We start from the raw sequence: 15,310 nt of genomic DNA, 5'->3' as shown, positions 1-15,310 counted from the left end.
TAAACTTGGGGATTGAAACTTCGTAAAAGGATCTCGCCGCAATGAAACACGGCTATGTTTTAATGATTTCCACCCTTACTCGCATATCACCTCCGTGACGCTCTCTCCCCTATTTCGTGATAATACAAAACGAGCTACCCTTTGTTGAAATTTTTTGATGTGAAGGCATTATATTTTGCTGCCGGTGTATTTTGGGTACCACCAGAATCTCTTTGGGCTTTCTGCCAGATTTGGAGACAGAGTTTCGTTGTGTAAACTGTTAAAAGAATCTCATATTGAGGTCCGAGCTAAATTTCGAGGATCAGTAGAACATCGCCAGTCTTGAGGTTTTGCGCACTTTTAAATCTGGCATGACTTTTTCGTTGCTTCTGCTACAATGCTCTGATGTGTCTGCGTAACATGAGAGATCTGCTCCGTCTTTATTAATTTACTAGGTATGAATCAATTATTTACCGCCAACATTATTTCTTTGCAACTAAGAAACGTTTGGTCTACACTTACATACACTCCTGGAAATTGAAATAAGAACACCGTGAATTCATTGTCCCAGGAAGGGGAAACTTTATTGACACATTCCTGGGGTCAGATACATCACATGATCACACTGACAGAACCACAGGCACATAGACACAGGCAACAGAGCATGCACAATGTCGGCACTAGTACAGTGTATATCCACCTTTCGCAGCAATGCAGGCTGCTATTCTCCCATGGAGACGATCGTAGAGATGCTGGATGTAGTCCTGTGGAACGGCTTGCCATGCCATTTCCACCTGGCGCCTCAGTTGGACCAGCGTTCGTGCTGGACGTGCAGACCGCGTGAGACGACGCTTCATCCAGTCCCAAACATGCTCAATGGGGGACAGATCCGGAGATCTTGCTGGCCAGGGTAGTTGACTTACACCTTCTAGAGCACGTTGGGTGGCACGGGACACATGCGGACGTGCATTGTCCTGTTGGAACAGCAAGTTCCCTTGCCGGTCTAGGAATGGTAGAACGATGGGTTCGATGACGGTTTGGATGTACCGTGCACTATTCAGTGTCCCCTCGACGATCACCAGTGGTGTACGGCCAGTGTAGGAGATCGCTCCCCACACCATGATGCCGGGTGTTGGCCCTGTGTGCCTCGGTCGTATGCAGTCCTGATTGTGGCGCTCACCTGCACGGCGCCAAACACGCATACGACCATCATTGGCACCAAGGCAGAAGCGACTCTCATCGCTGAAGACGACACGTCTCCATTCGTCCCTCCATTCACGCCTGTCGCGACACCACTGGAGGCGGGCTGCACGATGTTGGGGCGTGAGCGGAAGACGGCCTAACGGTGTGCGGGACCGTAGCCCAGCTTCATGGAGACGGTTGCGAATGGTCCTCGCCGATACCCCAGGAGCAACAGCGTCCCTAATTTGCTGGGAAGTGGCGGTGCGGTCCCCTACGGCACTGCGTAGGATCCTACGGTCTTGGCGTGCATCCGTGCGTCGCTGCGGTCCGGTCCCAGGTCGACGGGCACGTGCACCTTCCGCCGACCACTGGCGACAACATCGATGTACTGTGGAGACCTCACGCCCCACGTGTTGAGCAATTCGGCGGTACGTCCACCCGGCCTCCCGCATGCCCACTATACGCCCTCGCTCAAAGTCCGTCAACTGCACATACGGTTCACGTCCACGCTGTCGCGGCATGCTACCAGTGTTAAAGACTGCGATGGAGCTCCGTATGCCACGGCAAACTGGCTGACACTGACGGCGGCGGTGCACAAATGCTGCGCAGCTAGCGCCATTCGACGGCCAACACCGCGGTTCCTGGTGTGTCCGCTGTGCCGCGCGTGTGATCATTGCTTGTACAGCCCTCTCGCAGTGTCCGGAGCAAGTATGGTGGGTCTGACACACCGGTGTCAATGTGTTCTTTTTTCCATTTCCAGGAGTGTAGTTTGATAGGTTTGGAGACTGTCTCTTAGGTAGAAGTCAAGTGAATTTTTATTGAATGTGTATGTCTTGCATTTATTTTTGGTGGATTTGGATGTTACGCTATTTACTCTAGCTACAACGACCTTGTGATAATTAATCCTTGCGTCAGTCATTATTCTCTTAGTTTGTCAGGATTATTTGTTGCTAAGAGTTCTAATATGTTATCGCAACCATTTACATTTCGAGTGAGCTATTAAATCAATTTAGCACAATTTCGGACGATGTTTTACGGCTACCAACAACATTAATCATGTATTTTCGCCATCATATCGAGGGTAGAAGTCACCACTAACTGTAATAGTATGAGTAAGGTACCAGTAGGATATGACTCAAGTTTTCTCTTAACCCTTCAGCAATTGTCTCATCATGAGCAGGGTGTTCGGTAAAAGGAACCAGTTATTAATTTATTCCAGTTGTCAAGTATACTCACTTCAGTTTCACTACAAGGTAAGATACATCTAACAGCAATAAACATTCAACCGCCAACTGTATTTAATCTCTCTCTGAACAGATTGATCCTTTGTAAAAATTTTGGCTGAATTTATATCCGGCTTTAGTCATTCTTCTGCGCCTATGACGACTAGAAATACTGTGTTTTCTATAAGAGCTTGGAGCTCTGGTTTTTCCTAACACAGATACAATACCGATGGCTCCTAGGTCTACACTCGTCCTATCTTTGACCTGCACTGTTTGAGGGTGAAGCGCTTTTTGTACTTCCCCCAGACCCTCTAACCTAAAAATCATCCCAGTCCACTCCGCGCAGCCCTCACTGCCCGTTTAGCAATCTCCTGCGCGTAATGAACCAGTAACCTATCAAAACGAAACCAACACCTTTCCAGTCTATGCCAGAAGTGAATGAATCGACAGCCCACACGTACATCTTCCACTCAGCTCAGTACCAAAGGACGACAGTCGGTCCTGTCAGTGTTGCTACAAATGGTGACCTCCGCCTTCATCTTGCGAGCACGATTGCTAATGTTTTCATCCACATCTACGAAGATACTCCGCAAGCTACCGTACTGTGAGTGGCGGTGGGGACCCTGTACCACAACTTGGCATTTCCTTTCCTGTTCCACTTGCAAACAGAGCGAGGGAAAAATGACTGTATTACGCCTCCGTAAGAGCCCTAATTTCTCGTATCTTATCTTGGTGGTCGTTACGCGCGATGTATGTTGGCGGCAGTAGAATCATTCGGCAATCAACTTCAAATACCGGTTCTCCATATTTTCCCAATAATGCTTCTCGAAAAGAACGTCGTATTCCATCCAGGGATTCACATTTGAATTCCCGAAGCATCTCCGTAACACTTACGTGTTGTTTGAAACTACCGGTAACAAATCTAGCAGTCTACTTCTGAATCGCTTTGATGTCTTCCTTCAGTCCGGTCTGGTACGGATCCCAAACACACGAGCAATACTCAATAACAGGTCGTACCTAAGTCCTGTTTGCAGTCTCCATTACAGGTGAACCGCTTTTTCCTACAATTCTCCCAATAAACCGAAGTCGACCATTTTCCTTCCCTACCACAGTTTTTACGTGCTCGTTCCACCTCATATAGCTTTGCAGCGTTACGCCCATATATTTAAACGACTTGATTGTGTCAAGCAGGACACTAGTAATTCTGTATCCGAACATTACAGGTTTATTCTTACTACTCATCCGCATTAACTTACATTTTCCCACATTTAGGGCTACCTGCCATTCGTCTCACTAACTGGAAATTGTATCTTCCTACAGTCACTCAACTTCGACATATTATCGTACATCACGGCATCATCAGCAAACAACCGAGAATTGCTATCTACCCCGTCCGCCAAATCATTTATGCATATAGAGAACAACAGCGGTGCTGTCACCCCTCCCTGGGCACTCCTGACGATACCCTTGTCACTGACGAACACTGACCGTCGAGGACAGCATATTTGGTACGTAGTTCAGAAGCCACCCAAAAAAGTAGGGAATCTCTTACGATCCAAAGCGATAAACATAGTTACTAACAATATGAGCCACCACCTACAGCTGGCTGCAATCTGTGCTATTCATGATTCCTGGAATGATCCATTCCACATCTGGGATGACTCCTCATGGTACCCTTACAGAGTGCACACCAAATGAAAGCAGACGCGTAACTTAGGTGCAATACATGTGTTCATTATCATTTGTGCCTGAAATGTTGACCATGAGCATTGATAAAACTGATTTCGGACAGACAATATTGCAAGTTGAATTTCACCTGAAATTATCACACCACAGGTTCTTGTTATAAGCATTTTCTAATCTTAGGATATTGTCAGCGTTTCCCTGCAGACCACTTCTTTTCCCAATCCAGAGCTGTCATGATAAGTGAGCGTGCATACCATTTTGTGTTTCCAGTGAACACCAAAAGTCGTGTGACGAAAGGTCTGTAATTATCTTTGCGGAAAGGGTGGAACAAATATTGGTAACATGTTGATTGCCTCATGTCATATGGGATTACTTCCACTAACTGCAGTAGCATATAGTAGGGGGCTATGAGGGTTCTGGAACTAAGGAACTATTCTTTTCTTACTTAAACTGCCTGGCCACATATTCCAGCAACATTTATGTAAACAAACTATTCACTTTCGCTTTTAGTTTTATTTACTTAGGATATAATTAATGGTCCATAACTCTCATTTTAACTACCATAATTTATGATCCAAGTTGGACACCAAGTAGTCCACTTGTAGTTTTGTTCACACAGATGTGTGAATTTTTTTAGCCTAAACTTTGTGACTGTAATTTATAACGCAAGTTATGTTTAACCTCAGCGACGATAATTAGTGATCAAAAAATGTCTGCCTCCTTTCACCCTCTCATGTAGTGCGTTCCTATTGTTCCCCTCCACCATCACCATTACCGTCACTCTTCAGGTACCCACCATAAACAGATGGATCTAGCATTCATGCTCTGTACCTTGGTCTATCGACAACATGAAGCTCAGCTACATGTTTTTCGCTGATGTTCCTCAAATTTTCCATTATATTTCGGAAAACAGTTTTATTCAGAAATTTGAAAAGTTCTTTTTAAAACTTATATCTAGTGATAAACCTCTGTTCGGTATTAACATCAGTATACTCCTTCAACCAGTGTGACTGCTTGAATGAGGTAGCACAGCGGTCCCTAGTCAGATTCGTTCCCAAACTGAGACAATGCTGGAGGTTTCTATAGTGCATAATGTATCCCTGTTTAGCCTCCAGTGTTGTCATCAGCTTTGGATGGAATCGTTGCACAGAACTAAATGGAAAATAACTGTGCACATCATGTAAACTAGTAGAATGTGCTAGGTCTGCCCCATGTATATCATTCACAAGAATTCACTGCACATCCTAGAATTTACTTAACCTGAAGTTGAAAGCCTCCAACAGGCGGAGATTGTTGCAAGGCATTTCCATATAATTTGCTAACATCAAGGTACATGATATAACGCGATTATCATATGCTTTGAAATGTCTACTCATCAAGGATTATTTGCATTGGCACTCTTTTGGACATTCTTGCAGAGGCTCCTGTGAATGCTACATTAGAAAAAGAGTGGAATGTCGAAATAAGTCAATAATTTGATGTTGACACGTTTCTTTTTCAACATGGCGTTCTATGTAAGTCCTGGCGTGGTATAATGAAGCAGAATCCAGGATGTAAGTGGTCATACGTATACTCCATAATTTCTCGAAAATATCCGCAAGCAAGTGTACATCTGTGTTCATATATAGCTTTGCATATTTTCCCAAATCAGACATGTTGAATTCTTGCCAAACCATCACTGCATGTCCTCCTGATGCGTTGTCTCAACAAGTTTCTGAGGTGGCGCATGCATAAAACATAATGAGTCTAGGAATCACAGCGTAATGTTTGGCGTCAGCCGCTTGGAGAATAAAGCGCATTTCTCAATGATATCAGGCAGGACACTATCACTGGGCAAAGCAAATCAGCCAAGTTGATCAGTTACGAAATGGGCTTCTTGCCCAGTCAAATTGTGCAAGAAAACGGACATGTGTCGTGGCATATGGTGGTTCGAGTGCATACATTATGTGCTGTGCATTCTAACTAACCCTTTAGATGACAGTGGTCTCTATGTGGAATTTCCGCTTCTTCACCTAAAGGCAGTCCATAAGTATGACAGTCAACAACTGTCCTGTGTAACGCAACATGCTGCTGTGCACCAATCGTGGGAATGTTGGTGGAGTAAATGCTATCAGCTGTTCGAGGTAAGGAGCAACCATCTCACAGGATTTCCCCTGACGTGTGATTCGAATCAAGTTATATTAGCATACAACGTGATATGCAGCCGTATATAGTACGTGCCAGTCTGTGGAGATTGTTAGGGAGGTTAGCCTCATAGCCTGCCGCAGGAGTGAGGAGGCATTCGAATTCCTTGTATACTACAGAGGGACAACGCTCCTGATGGTGGTAAGAACTTGTTTAGCAATGACACACTAAGACTTCCGGCGTATGAAATCACCCTCATTCAGCCAAGGGCCTTGTCAAAGAGGGTGGAGGAGCAGTCAGCGATTCAGACCACTCTCTTGCCCTAAAGGGTGGAAAATCAGCTATGATCAACGGCATGAGAATTCAGAAGGCAATGGAAACCACTGCTTAAAAGATATATGACGTGTATCCATGTGAGAAGTAGCCCGTAATTGAAAAACTGTCATGACGATCTCTCTGTTGGCAGAAGATTCCGGACTAGTCATCCATCCAGATATCTGTGAGGGGACTAACAATAAGAAGACGACTATGAGAAGAAGACTGAATAACCAACGAAAGAATAACATTCTACTAGTCGGGTCGTGGAATGTCAGAAGTTTGAACGTAGTATAAAAGCTAGAAAGTCTGAAAAGGGTAATGCAAAGGCTAACTGTAAATACAGTGTGGTAAATGAAGTGAAATGGAAAGAAGACAAGGATTTCTGTTCTGAGGAGCATAAGGTGGCATTAACAGCAGCGGAAAATGGTATGACGGGAGTATGATTCGTTATGAATGGGGAGGTAGAGCAGAATAATGAGTTACTATGAACAGTCCAGTGACAGGGTTGTTCTTATCAGAACCGACAGGAAACCAACACCGACAACGATAGTTCAGGCATATATGCCGACGTCGCAAGCAGAAGATGAAGAGATAGAGAACGTGTATGGGGATATTGAACGGGTAACTCAGTACTTAAAGGGAGATGGAAATCTAATAGTCATGGAGGATTGGAATGCGGTTGTAAGCGAAGGAGTAGAAGACATTGTTACAGGATAATATGGGCTTGGGACAAGAAATGAGAGACGAGAAAGGCTAATTGATTTCTGCAACAAATTTCGGCTAGTAATAGCGAATATTCTGTTCAATAATCAGAAGAGGAGGAGCAATACTTGGAAAAGGCCGGGAGATACGGTAAAACAAGAGGGATACGGAAATACTAAGGAATGAAGAGATATGGTTGAAGTTCTCTGAGGTTATAGGCAAGGCGATAATGAATAGTTCAATAAGTAGTTCAGTTGAACAGGAATGGGCATCTCTAAAATGGCAATCACAGAAGCTAAAAAGAAAAACACATGTACAAGCAAGGTAACTATGAGGAAACCAAGGGTAACAGTAGAAATACTTCAGCTGGTCGACGAAAGAAGTAGTACAAAAATGTTCAGGGAAATTCATAAATACAGAAATACAGGTCACTTATGAATGAAATAAACAGAAAGTGTAAGGAAGCGAAGGCAAGATGGCTGCATGAAAAATGTCAAGAAATAAAAAAAAAATGATCGTCAGAAAGACTGAGTAATCATATAGGAAAGTCAAAACAATCATTGGTAAAATTAAGAGCAAGGGTGGTGCAGTGGGAATTCCACTGGGAAATGGAGAGGAGAAAGCAGATAGGTGGAAGGAGTAGATCCGCACAATTCAGAAAATTGCCAAGTGCGAGAATTATCGCACAATCAGCTTAACAGCTCTTGCATCCAAGTTGCTGACAAGAATAATATACAGGAGAATGGAAAATGAAATTGAGGATATGTTAGACGACGATCAGTTTGGCTTTAGGAAGGTAAAAGCACCAAAGAGGCTGTTCTGACGTTGCGGTTGATCATAGAAGGAAGAGTGAGGAAATATCAAAACACGTTCATAGGAATTGTCTACCTGGAAAAGGCGTTCATCAATGTAAAACGGTGAAAGATGTCTGAAATTCTGACAAAAAATAGGGGTAAGCGATAGCGAAGGACGGGTAATACTGCAATATGTACAAAAACCAAGAAGGAACAAAAAGAGTGTAAGACCGAGAACGAAGTGCACGAGTTAAAAGGGTGTAAGTCAGGGATTTAGTCTTTCGCCCCCATGTTCAGTCTCTACATCGAAGAACCAATGATGGGAATAAAATAAAGATTCAAGAGCGAGATTACAATTCAGGGTGAAACGTTATCAGTGATAAAACTGGCTGATGACGTTACTATCATCAGTGAAAGTGAAGAACTGCAGGATCTGTTGAATGGAATGAACACTCTAATGCGTACAGAATATGGACTGACAGTAAATCGAAGAAAGACGAAAATAATGAGAAGTAGCAGAATGAGAACAGCGAGGAACTTAACATCAGAATCGTTGATCATGAAATAGACGAAGTTAAGGACGGATGAAGCAAAAAGGACATAAAACGCAGACTACCACTGGCAACAAGGGCATTCCTGGGCAATAGAAATCCATTAACAAAAAGATAGGCTTTAATTTGAGGTTGAAATTTCTGAGAGTGTATGTTGGAGCATAGCATTGTATGTTAATGGAAATGAACTATGGGGAAACTGGAACAGAAGAGAATCGAGGCATTTGAGATGTAGTGTTGAAGATTAGGTTGACTAATAAGGTAAGGAGTGAGAAAGTTGTCCGCAGAATCAGCTAGGAAAGGAAAATGTGGAAAACACTGACAACGAGAAGGGACAGGATGGCGTGATACCTGGTAAGACTTCGGGGAATAACTTCTATGGTAATAGAGGGAGTCGTAGAGGTAAAAAACTGTGCGGGAAGACAGGGACTGGAATATATCCAGGAGATAAGTTGAGTACGTAGACTCTGAGTGCTGCTCTGGGATGCCAAGGTCTGAACAGGAGGAATTTGTGGTGGGCCGCATCAGACCAGTCAGTAGGCAAACCAGCTCCTAGATAGAGCAAGCTTTGACATGCTTTGCTATATGTTCGTTCACAGTAAACAAGTTAAGCCATCTAGAACAGTAATGCTGTGCACCTTTATTTTAAATTTTTATGAGGAAAGCGAGTGCGACACGTTCTTAACCCGTTTGTTATGCTGTTTCTCCACCTTGGCGAATAACAACAAATTTTATGTGTTTTCATATAGTCCAGCTACTTCTGGAAACTAGAGGGGTCCTACAAGTTTATGCTTCAAATGGCTCTGAGCACTATGGGACTCAACTGCTGTGGTCATAAGTCCCCTAGAACTTAGAACTACTTAAACCTAACTAACCTAAGGACAGCACACAACACCCAGCCATCACAAGGCAGAGAAAATCCCTGACCCCGCCGGGAATCCGGGAACCCGCGCGTGGGAAGCGAGAACGCTACCGCACGACCTCGAGATGCGGGCTTTATGCTTCACATCTTTTTCCGACACATTGCGCTCTTCTTCTGGCTTGGTTTCATCTTTCTGCAGGCCGTAAACCTGAACTTAAAAACGCGGGTTCTGCCTTTCAAATTTAGATATCTCCTGAAGTTTAACTGGTAAATCGACGCCATCAGACTTAATAAATTCCACAAAAATCATCAGTTTCGTATATATTTGGACATTATGAGTTTATCGTATCATCTCTCTTGCGTGCCAGTACTGACATCGACCAAGCGAAGCAGAATTCGTCTTCGAGATTTTGGACATTAATATAGGCCTTTCGGGCAGCTACACTACTGGCCTTTAAAATTGCTGCACTACGAAGATGACGTGCTACAGACGCGAAATTAGCCGACAGAAAGAAGATGCTGTGATATGGAAATGATTAGCTTTTCAGAGCATTCACACAAAGTTCGCGCCGGTGGCGACACCTACAACGTGCTGACATGAGGAAAGGTTCCAACCGATTTCTCATACACAAACAGCAGTTGACCGGCGTTGCCTGGTGAAACGTTATTGTGATGCCTCGTGTAAGGAGGAGAAATGCGTACCATCACGTTTCCATCTTTGATAAAGGTCGGATTGTAGCCTATCGCGATTGCGTTTTATCGTATCGCGACATTGCTGCTCGCGTTGCTCGAGATCCAATGACTGTTAGCAGAATATGGAATCGGTGGTTTCAGGAGGGTAATACAGATCGTCGTGCTGGATCCCAACGGCCTCATATCACTAGCAGTCGAGATGACAGGCATCTTATCTGCATGGATGTAACGGATCGTGTAACCACGTCTCGAGCCCTGAGTCAACAGATGGGGACGTTTGCAAGACAACAACCATCTGCACGAACAGTTCGACGACGTTTGAAGCAGCATTGACTATCAGATCGGAGACCGTGGCTGCGGTTACCCTTGACGCTGCATCACAGACAGGAGGGCCTGCGATGGTGTACTTAACGACGAACCTGGGTAAACGAATCGGAAAACGTCATTTTTTCGGATGAATCCAGGTTCTGTTTACAGCATCATGATGGTCGCATCCGTGTTTGGCAACATCCCGGTGAACGCACATTGGAAGTGTGTATTCGTCATCGTCATACTGGCGTATCACCCGGCGTGATGGTATGGGGTGCCATTGGTTATACGTCTCGGTCACCTCTTGTTCGCGTTGACGGCACTTTGAACAGTGGACGTTACATTTCAGATGTCTTACGACCCGTGGATGTACCCTTCATTCGATCCCTGCGAAACCCTACATTTCAGCAGGATAATGCACGACCGCATGTTGCAGGTCCTGTAGGGCCTTTCTGAATACAGAAAATGTTCGACTGCTGCCCTGACCAGCACATTCTCCAGATGTCTCACCAATTGAAAACGTTTGGTCGATGGTGGCCGAGCAACTGGCTCGTCACAATACGCCAGTCAATACTCTTGATGAACTGTGGTATCGTGTTGAAGCTGCATGGGCAGCTGTACCTGTACACGTCATTGAAGCTCTCTGTTTGACTGAATGCCCAGGCGTATGAAGGCCGTTATTACGGCTAGAGATGGTTGTTCTGGGTACTGATTTCTCAGGATCTATGCAGCCAAATTGCGTGAAAATGTAATCAGATGTCAGTTCTAGTATAATATATTTGTCCAATGAATACCCGTTCATCATCTGCATTTCTTCTTGGTGAAGCAATTTTAATGGCCAGTAGTGTATTAATGTGAATACTTCACCAGCTACTTTTCAACGCCTATGAAATGCGGCATTCCGCGGATCAAAACCAAGAATATTTGATTATATTTCGATGATATAATTATCTATTTTAGAACTACAGAAGGTCATGTTAAACGGCTGGAAGATTAGGGGTAGCAGATCCTACACTTAGTATAGAGAAATGCCATTTTGCTCAGATACAAGTGAATCACGGGCATATTATCAGTCAAGTCGGAGTGAGAACAGATCCTTGACTTACTTGCATCGTCTGTGATTTTCAGACACCACAGCTGCTAAACAGTGACAGTCATTTATTGGATTACTTAATTATTATCGTATGTTCAAGAAGGGATTCATTAAAATTTCACGGCTATAGACCAAGCTGCTGTGGAAAGGAGTTAATTTTCATGGACATCGTAGTGTCAAAAAGTATTTGACAAACTCAAAGAAATATTAATGTCAGATCCTGTATTAATATTCCCTGACTTTGAGCAGTAATTCATGCTTTCATGTGACATCAGCAACAATGTTTTGGGTTGTATTTTGAGTCAGAATGTTGACGGGAAAGAACATCCGGTGGCATGTGCCACCAGTCAACTGAATAAGGCTGAGGCTAATTATTCAACAACTGAAAAAGACATGTCAGTAGTTCCTTACAGAATCTCTTATTTTCATTGCTATTCATATAGTAGGAAATTCAAAGTGATTACAGACCACGTGTCTTAATGCTTATTATGGCTGAAAGACCCGTCACGTCAATTAACAGGATGGGACATAAAATGAAGTGATGCCGACCATGACATAACTGATAAATTGGGAGTGAAGCATATGTATGCTGATACCCTAAATAGGAAGATAGAAGTTTTACAAATAGTGGACAGAAGCTAGGCAGTTTGGATAAAGGCACAATCAGCTGATTGTAAGTGTCAGTTCTTTCAAATGCAACCTCAGTTTGAAAAGTAAGAAGTCTTCCTATGCAGATCTACAAAGTATGGATCTTGTGTTGTAGTTCCTGCAGCACTTAGAAGCGGAATATTATGAGAAGCGCACGACCATGTTTTATCAGATCATGGAGGGAAAACAACAACTGATAGACGTGAAGTTGGTTTGGTGAAAAACATGCCGCAGTGGTGTAGAGCAATATGTAAGAAACTGCATATAGTGTGTGCAAAGAGCAGATTCGATTCATCAGAAAATTCAGTTACAGTTATCAGCTGATAAATCATTTTCAATACTAGGATTAAATGTCTTCAGACATTTTAATAGAAGACCACTTGGGAATAAATATGTCCTGATGATATTAGATCATTCTTCACGGTATTTAGTTATGGTAGTCATTCCAGATGAGAAGATGAGTAGGGTGGCACAGGCAATGGTAAACAACCGGTTACTGGAATTTGGCATGTCAGAAACCGTTATTATAGACCAAGGAACTAACTCTGTATCTGAACTAATGAAACACTTATGTCGCTTATTGAATATTAAGAAGTTACATAGCAAACCCACTCCATCGTCAGATGATAATTGAAGGAATGAGTGCACCGTACATTATCCAAAACATTAAGCCATTACATGAATGCACAGCGTTCAGATTGGGACTTATACTTAAGTTTTGTATTCAGTGCATATAATTCAAAAGCTCGTATCAGAAGTGGACTTTCACCGTACGCAGTAATACAGGAGTGGAAAATGTTGTCGCCCTTTGACACAGTTCAGCTTAAACTGGATCTGTAAGTGAACCAGTGAATAATTTTACGAAGAAACAGAACGAAATTTGGCATGAGGTAATACTTGAAAAAAAAAAAGAAGCTTAAGAGAAATACGAGCAAATTGGGAAACAGACGAGTAAACTGCACAATGCGGTGTAGGACAGGGGGTATCATTAACTGATTCACACACCCCAAAAAGGAAAACGAAGAATCATTTAACGAAATGTCGTGGATCTTACCAGTCTGTCGAATGACTTCGCCAGTCGATATAAAATAACAGTTGCCAACTAGAGTATCTACAGCCCATGTCAGTAGAGTTGAAGCGGAAACGTGTGGGTATCACCATTAAAATTATCTAAATAATAACAATATGACTGACGTACTCTGTTTCTGATTGTAAACCTGAGCTATGATTAAAAATGAACTGTCGTAACGAAACTTGTACTGTCGTAATGTGAAACGCAAGCCGCACTGTAAAAGTAATTAACTGTCGTAATGAAAATGGAAGTCTTTCATACTGTAAAAGATAGCAGTCTGACTGCAAGAATTTTGAACAATATAAACTGCCTGAATAATTAACTTGGACATGAAACCCAGAGTAATTGGATTTGCAAAATTTGATCACAAAAACAGAGTCTGAGTAACATAAGTTGGCCGTGATTGAATAAATAAAACAAATCGTAATCTTTTCTCCTTAATTCTGTCTTGCGCAAATTGGATAATGCGTTGCGGTAGTGCTCTGTCTTGCGCGCCGCTATTCTAAAGCTGCAAATTATTGTATCTACACAGAAACACTCGAGAGGTGCAACGAGTTCTTTGTTAATTGCAAATCGAACTGTTTATCGAACATACTTGGTTGGATAATCCATTAAAAGGAATTGTAAGAGAAATGTTGGTAAGAAAATGAATTATCGCATAAATGACAACACGGTGTTTTTTGTATATTGATAAAAGTGCTTAAGGCAGATTTTTAAATTTAATCAACTTCTCAACATCGAAACAATACACTTTCCTATCTCTCAAATCTAACAACTTTCAGTACAATAACCAAGTTAGTTCGATGGCGCAGCAATAACGAAAGAAAAGTAACATCATTATTGTATTTACCTGACATTCCACTAGATTTCTTCCTTCACAAATCAGTTTCATAATCATGTCGATCGAACAAAATGATAAATTTAGACATTAAATTTGAATCATAATATTGTCATAGCTTCCTTACTAACACTGCTTACAACATCGCTGCGCGCTCTCAATCGATTCAGATACCAAAAAATTCAGATACCAAAATTATACATTGCACCTATCAACCAACCACTCACATGTGAGTCGTGCAGTGAGCTGACTTTGCTGTCACACCCACGCACTGCTTTCAGGATGTAGGCTATAGTGACGATATGGTAACGAGAACTGATAACTACACTTGCCCAAAATGTAAATGAAAAAATGGCAAAAATGAAATCAGATCGCAGTGGCCATTAACTGGCCATCGCGATAATTGTGCTTGCGTAACAGTTCCACCCGAACTCAGTGACGAGCGCGTAGTCCGATCGCGTGAGCGCGGGAGAGCAGAGGACACGTGTCCAGAACTAAACGAACTTTTTTCTCGCGCTCGCGGGGAGACGTGTATTTCGCGGACTCGACGACGCGAAAGCGGAAACGCACGGGAAGCGCCAAACAAACTACCGCACGCGTCTGGGGAGCTCGCGTTAAGCTCGGCCAACATGGTCCGCGGACTGAAGTGACAGTCTCTCGAAACACGCGACTGTACTGCACGGCGGCTCAGATCGCATTGCCCGCCGCTTTTCCAGCTGACCTACGTCCGTGCGCGCCACACGTTGCCACAACTCTGCCTATCGGGAGGTACGCACGCCGACGCGCATCTGACGCAGCTAACTTCGGTCGGTCGTGAGCGGTTCTGGTCCTTTCATGTGGCACGGCTGCCACAGCGAAAAACTGTTTAGAGGTGAGACTGATGCGTTGCCATAGATTCCTTCAATCATCACGGAAATTACCAAGGGAAATGCAACATCAGATGTTCTATTAATGAGTCATAGAAGGACAGTCGCATTTACATTCAATATTTGGACAATTAGGAATGGTATGCGAAGAGTACAGGATAGGTTTACAGCATTACAAAAAGAAGCAGTAAAAAGAATGGTTATTGTAGGGTATGCAGAACGAGTGTTAGGAATTAAAACTCTCGTTTGAGAAATTGAGAACTCAGTTGCAACAGTTAACAGAAATATTACCACAAACGCTAATTCGTAAGAAACGAGATTGGTTAGATGCTAGAGGGAAACTGTTAAAAATGTATTTTTAATGGCGGGT

This window comes from Schistocerca nitens, chromosome 6, assembly GCF_023898315.1.
Source record: "Schistocerca nitens isolate TAMUIC-IGC-003100 chromosome 6, iqSchNite1.1, whole genome shotgun sequence".
Lineage (NCBI taxonomy): Eukaryota > Metazoa > Arthropoda > Insecta > Orthoptera > Acrididae > Schistocerca > Schistocerca nitens.
This window is presented reverse-complemented; position numbering follows the sequence as displayed.